The sequence below is a fragment of the Pezoporus flaviventris genome, unplaced genomic scaffold (genome assembly GCF_033815535.1).
Source record: "Pezoporus flaviventris isolate CSIRO_AGI_PZ_B2104156 unplaced genomic scaffold, CSIRO_AGI_Pfla_v1 ptg000045l, whole genome shotgun sequence".
NCBI classification, from domain to species: domain Eukaryota; kingdom Metazoa; phylum Chordata; class Aves; order Psittaciformes; family Psittacidae; genus Pezoporus; species Pezoporus flaviventris.
The window spans coordinates 5,318,941-5,325,936 of record NW_026892593.1 but is presented as its reverse complement, the minus strand read 5'-3'; the positions used below and the strand labels follow the sequence as shown (position 1 = coordinate 5,325,936).

The 6,996-nt window shown below is 37.5% G+C and overlaps 1 non-coding gene across 1 annotated transcript; it reads right to left on the bottom strand.

Annotated features, from left to right (window-relative positions):
- Positions 1 to 673: 673 nt before the first annotated feature.
- Positions 674 to 776, bottom strand: LOC133276726 (U6 spliceosomal RNA). The gene has a single exon (XR_009745982.1). It is a non-coding gene; the product is annotated as a U6 spliceosomal RNA (small nuclear RNA).
- Positions 777 to 6,996: the final 6,220 nt, after the last annotated feature.

Sequence of the window (6,996 nt, the reverse complement as noted above, 5' to 3'; positions counted from 1 at the left end):
ATCCACTTTGCAATTGATAATTATAAAAAAGGAAATAAAAAAAAACCCACAGCATTTATCTTTGTAATCCTTCCCCTGACCAACTGGGGCTTGAATTCTCCTAAAGTGTTGAAGGAGTGGGAAGTTTAGGTAACAACCCCGTTCCTGAGACTTGACAAGCAATACAAGCAGCCTTAAGTGGGCTGCTCATCTCAGTGTTTTTCTTCACACATCAGACTGCCCAGTGAGGAATGGCAAGGGTACTACCTCTCTCCTCAAGCTGTCATCAGGCAAAAAAAAAAAACCTTTTATTTGCACCCCAAACACGCTATTAAGTCTTCCTGACCCATCATCGGGTGTTGGAAAATGTTTTCAAGGCTCTTTATACCATGACTTTGTTTAGTGGGATGTGCCCCTGGCCCATGGCAGCGGGTTGGACCTAGATGATCTCAAGGTCCTTTCCAACCCTAACTATTCTATGATTCTATGACTTACTGGACACTGCATCTGAAACCTGTAAGGAAACAATATAGAGAAGGAATGATACAACAGATTTAATGCCATTTTTGTAAGGCTTTGTCAGGTTGCTGATACCTTTGTTATTTACTACCATTTATTGCTATGTGAAATCCAGTACTCTATGGCAACTTCCTCGTTGTGACACTGTCGGATGCAGGTACATCTACTGATATGTAAAAATATGGAACGCTTCACGAATTTGCGTGTCATCCTTGCGCAGGGGCCATGCTAATCTTCTCTGTATCATTCCAATTTTAGTATATGTGCTGCCGAAGCTTTTCAAATAAAACCAAGTATAGGGCCTAGGTAGGAACTGCGGATGCTTGGCATATCAGAACTGCAGTTCATGCATTATGTTGTGGTAGCTAAGTCCTAGTCTCTTTGTCAAGAGATCCCCGTCTTACAAGGACCATGTCACAGGGTTTGGTGAGATAGCCAGGGTCAGTAAATCATGGGTGCAGAGCATTAGTGTAGAGGAAACCAGAGATTGGCTGAATAGAAGTACATCTTAAGCAGCAAGTGAGAAATGAGGAAAGAGTAGCCTAAGACTTGCCTCTTAAGATAGATGCATTATTACTTTGCTCTAAAACCCAGCATTTCTTCCATTTTCTTGATTATAAGAAAATGCGTGCAACACTGGGGAGGTGAAGAGTCAAAAAGTAGGCCTTGTTCAAGCGTCAGATAAGGGTTCTCTAAAGCCCAGAATAACTTCCCCTGGATTACTACCTACCCAGGATGGCAGGCTACTCTTATTCTCCACTACTCACCTGGGGAAATTACTAACTCATAGCAAAAGGGACCAAACTGCTTATTAGCACAATAAAGAATGTCAGTGCAAGCTTTTAAAAATGTCTTTTTTTAGCTTTTTTTAGTTTTTTTTTTTACCTTGACCTGCATAAAGAAGATTCAAAACTTGTGTGGCAAAAATCCTCCAGCCCAGTTAAGCTCGGGCAGGCACAGAAGTGAGTGAACTGAGAAATAAGTTTATTACTATGATCAGTGGTGTGGTGATTTCCAATTCAAGGATTAAGTGTGCCTCCCTGAAGTTTGCATGGAGGGAATGGAGTCTGCCTATCTGACAAGGAGTTTGGTGTTTTCAGACACTCGGGCTAAGACAGGTTCGTTTCTAATTGCTGAGAGAGATGGCAGTGAATATTTATGCTTTGTGGCAGCATGACTGGTGAGTTTGAAAAGAAATGCGTGTTTATTCTTTGACCCAAAGATCTCCAATAACATGAGCCATGAGCACACCATTGTGCACACAAAAATGTGTACCTCTGTACTTCAGACTACGCTTTCAGCATTTTCTTTTCTTTCTGAACTGGATGTGATTAACTTTTCCTACAAGAGTACCTGCTTTTGGATGCCTAATTTGGACCATTTTCAGCCCTGAAATTCAAATACTCATCCCTAAGAATAATAAATTTAAAGAGGCAAAGAAGGAAGAAGCATGGTAAAGGTAACATCTTTCTGCGATCCACAGGGTCTTTGAGAGATTGTCAGAGGGAGGCCAAATGATCTGCAGAATGCTGATGCCACTGTTTCTAATCCACAGACAGGGACTTCCGCATGGAATAGAAGCGAATGAATAAATTAATTTATTTAGGGGAACTACTATGTTCTTCATATCTAATCACATCCTTGCACACAGATCTTAGCATTTCCACTTGTTAATAATGACTGTATGTAGCTGTGCCACATCAGTTACATACTACGGATCCAGTCAGAGTTTGAGAAAATTATCCTACCTTCCATCTTAATTGTGAGCACAAATAGCAACACTGTTCAGTTAATTTTTACTGGTTATTTACCAAGATTCTAGGGTTTTTGCAGCCTTTTGGTGTTTGATAGCAGATGAAAAAGAAAAGGAAAGGAAAATAATGCTGCCAGGACATTGATCGTGGTGAAGCTTCGTTCTGTGGAGCAGCAACTCCAAAGATAATTTTGAAAATTTTGGAATGGAGTGTAGACAAGAAACTAACCCAATATTTTACATGTATTTATAACTTCCAATACACAGAGTGTTGGTTGGCTTTTTTTCTCTTAATTAAAAAAACCCACCATTATTATAGACTCATAGAATGATTATCATATAAATGAACTATCCTCAGCACAGAAGATACAACCTAATGTGTGTTTTTCATATTCAGATGAATTTAGACTGCTGAAAGTTTTGTTCATTGCTTTGCTTTTTGTTTGATGGCTGATAAGAGTAATGCATATCCTGGAGTTAGCCATAAAAATTGCTGTCTTTCTTCAGATACATTGTAGAGATTCATTAGGAACCTTCTGCACAAATATATATCTATATTAATGTATTTTAGACAACTATATATATATAAAACTATGTCTAGAAATATAAGTCTTTGTATATACATAATGTTTTCCTTGAATAATCTTCTTGAATAAATTACTTACACACAATGTCTGTGTCACACCTCTTTTCCTTCAAGCTCTGTGATATTCCTTAGGCTGAGTAGAGTAAAGAGAAGCCTTATGACATCATTTTATGACAGCTCTCTTCACCTTACTTCTGAAAAAGTGTTAAGGTGATGATTATATCATGAATGTAAGTCCCTCCCCTTCCTCTTTCACAATTCAGGCTGCTCCAGTGTTAATAACTCAAGAGCATATTCTTTCATGTTAATGTTACTGATTAGTTTTAAATCCCCCAATTTAGGTAAAAAAATGTAAGATACAGACTTTGTTTTCCTTACTTTATCTTTCCAATATCCATTTGCTTAGAATACTGTATTGAAAGGAAAAGGATTCTTATTTGCCCAGTACATCAAATTCTGACTTCTGATAACTTTGCAGTTTAAAGAGAGAGATAAAATTTTGTACTTCAGAACCTTTTTTTTTGATTTATAGAAGATTGGAAAGAAATGTTTTTTTATTGTACCTCCTTCATTTACCAAGCAATGCCTGTAGACAGGCAGCTGGTATATTCTTTCATCGACAGAAAGGTGCTTTGATTCAAGGATCAAATTGTACACATCAGGTAGCAGTTCATCAGTTTCATATATGTGTCTCTTCAGGATTTTGGGGTGAATGACATCCAGTCCTGGAAAATTGTTATTCTTCCTTATACCCATTTCATGCAAAATCCCCCAAAAAGGGAAGTGCGATGTCTATTCTACCCATTTCTAGTCTAGTCTAGTCTAGTCCATTCCGTTCCATTAACACTTCTATTATGGACAGTTCTTCAGCTTATTCTGTGAGAAATATATGTGAATCTTGTTTAGGAAACTCTTTAGGCCCTGTTTACTGAACAGCGCATAAGCCAAATTTGATTTAGCTGTTTTCCTTACCCTCCTTCAATGCTTCTTTTATTGTTATCATTTATCAGCCATGCGAATGTTTTGTTCTGTAGTTTTCTTTTACAAAGCCTCTGTTTTGGGAAGGATGACTTTTTTCTTATGTTTATTTATATATATGTGTATATATATGGGGTTTTTGTGTGTGTGCTCCTCATACATTTTGTATATTCCACACCGATATTTGTTGAAGTGTATTTTATATGTATACTGCATGTTTACGTAACTACCAAGCCTCAGATATGTCTCTAACACCTAATTAGAGTCAACACATGCAAATAATTCTGGAAAACAAATAGCTCTCAATGAAATTTAGTTCTTAAAAAATGAACTGTTCCTGATTCAGTAGAATATGTAAAAGGATTGCAAATTTCTTTTTTCACAGCAGCAAATCCCATTTACACATCAGCTGTCCATCCATTTTTTTCTTTTTCTGTTCCAGCTGTTCTTTGCCCCTCCTGTGTCTTCTGCCTATCTATTGATTCAGAGAAAACTCTAGGAACAAACTTGCCAACAGAGTTTTCAAGCTGACAAGCAGGTATTCTTTATTGCGGTGACAGGAGACATGGGGGATAGTTCCTCCTAATGTGTGTCCCCGTATTGCTACACAAGCCGTCCTTATATAGCCACTGGGCATACATACATATTCATGAGGCTACATATGGATTACATCATTTTCCAGAAAGTTCCCCGCATGCATACAGAATTGTGGTGGTGGTCTCTGAGGGTCGTTTACTTCTTCCAACAATCTTCATCACTTCTGGCCACCTTTGGAGCACATGCAGTAGACGCTCATACCAGTTTAATTGGTTCGTTAGCACCAGAGATATAATAATCCTCCTGTCCTCCTACTTATCAGTTAGTTTAACTGTAGCAGTTTAACTGTAGCCCATCCTGGACACCTGCTATTCCCAGATACTCCTTATCCCTGTGTCCTGTTCTTCTAGACTGTTTTTTTGTTAAAACTATGTCAACTATAACGATTTATCTTGTACAAGAATTCTCAGTATGTTCTCTAGCTGTAGTCTACATTTTTTTTTCTGTGAATCATGCACCTCAGTAATTTTCCATTGCTACTGTTACAAAGCCATCAAACTTAATATTACTTAAAACTGATTCTAAAGGTTTATATATTTCATTTCGTAATTTTGTGCTCCCCCTTGTCTCACTATACCAATTGTGGAATTCCCTGCTCTGGTCCCCATACTAACTCCATGAACCCTTGTTCAGATAGAGCTGAGAGGGGTACAAAAGGGAAGCAATGAGGGGCTAGGGCTAGTGTAGTGTGACGGCAAAAATTACTCAAGCTAAGAACACTGTTATGGAATGAAATAGGGACAAAATTTAATTCCTAATTAAAATAACGCACTTGATAAATTATGCTGTTCATTTGCCGCCTCTTTCTGATGTGTGTACCTGATGTTAGTGTCTTTCACATTACAGCTGTCCTGGTCTGCAGTGTCAGGTAGCAAAAGTGACATTCTTTGTTCTCTTCATGAAGTAGGACATATAGTATTTGTTTGCTGAGCAGCATAATTGCATCTTCAGCAGTTATCTCAGGTATACTCAAAGGAATTAAGCAATGCTTCAGAAATGAGACTCTGGAGAAACTATGAAGTAAACGAATTCTCTCTACATTCTCCTTTCCTATATAGTTCTATAGATATTTAAAAGTTTGTTGGTCATTTTAGCCCTGCAATCTAGTTAAATACTGAATGATGTATGCATGTAGTCTATTAGCACACAGCATCGTTTAATAAAGAAGATGGCTTAATCAGGATCCACAATGAATTTTTCCAAAAGTGGTTCACGGTTTGTGTTTGCACATGCCCAGATGCATTGCTGAGTAAATCTAATCAACTGCTGATATTTCTTTTTTAAGAATACTAACCATGCCAAGTGTGCTAAAAGATCAGTTTCAAGTTCCTCAAGTTAAATCCCTGATCTGAAGAAGAGTCACTCTCTGCTAAGAAGAAAGTCTGGCTGATTTCTGTGAAGTGCCTTGCATGGCGTTTGCATCTAAATGGCATTTTTAAACACTGCAATTAAAAAAAGAAATCTTCAGTGGAGAAATAAGAGCAAATCAAGAGGCTGCTGATGCAAGAAAAGCCTCATGAAGATAATAAGAAATTTGACAATACAGTCATAGCAGAGATAAAAGATTCTAAGCTGGAAACTCCTAGTATAAAATCCTCCTTTTCTGGGAACAGAATGTAATCTTTTGCTCTAAAAACCCAAATTACAGACTAGTTTTGCAGATAGCTTTGAAGTGTTTGAAATTGATGATATAAACAGAAATAGCAGGATTATGAAAACCTTGGGGTATTAACAGAAACAGCAGAAGATGTCTACAAGTACAGTTATTGTACCATGTATAGCAATTATCAGTTAATTCAGGAGGTTACTGGGAGTTAATATATGTAATTACAACTTTTGTGTATTTTCCTTAGAACTAGATAGGTAACCTCTAATTCTAAAAGCTTCAGCTCATACTAAAGATTTGTATTATCTTTGTTAAGAGCACAACATATGTCTTACAGTAGGAATATCAATCATAGAAGAATACAGTAGTTTGGGTCAGACGGGACCTTAAAGATCATCTAGTTCTAACCCCCTTCCACTATGGATGGGGCTCAAGGTCCCATCCAACCTGACCTTGAACATTTCCAGGGATCCACAACTGAATTTATTACTTAAATCCAGTCTAATTCTACCCTCTTTCAGTTGGCAATCACTATCCCTTGACATGTCACTACAGGCCCTTGTAAAAAATCTTTGTTATTAAATATCTGATTGCAAATTCAGTAGGTTATTTTTACTTATTTAAGGTAAAGTCTTGTATGCATTAATGAATGACACACCATCTGTTCTCCATAAATAACTACCTTGCCTATGCCCGTGATTAATCAGACCTTGGTCTGCTTGCCTGTCTAGACCTTGTATGAAGAGAACAGCCCTTGTGTTGATGGCAGGAAGGTTCGGTTTCAGGTAAGAAGAGATTTCCCACAACACGACTTTTCTTTATAGTTACAAAACCGGACTGATTGCTTCATTTGATACACTTTTCAATGTGGATGAAAACTCCCCTCTTATCATGTAAGAGATGAAGTGAACATAGTATCAGAAAGAGATCAGTCTGTATTTCAGCTCTCCTACCCTTGAAAATCTTTCATAGCCTTAC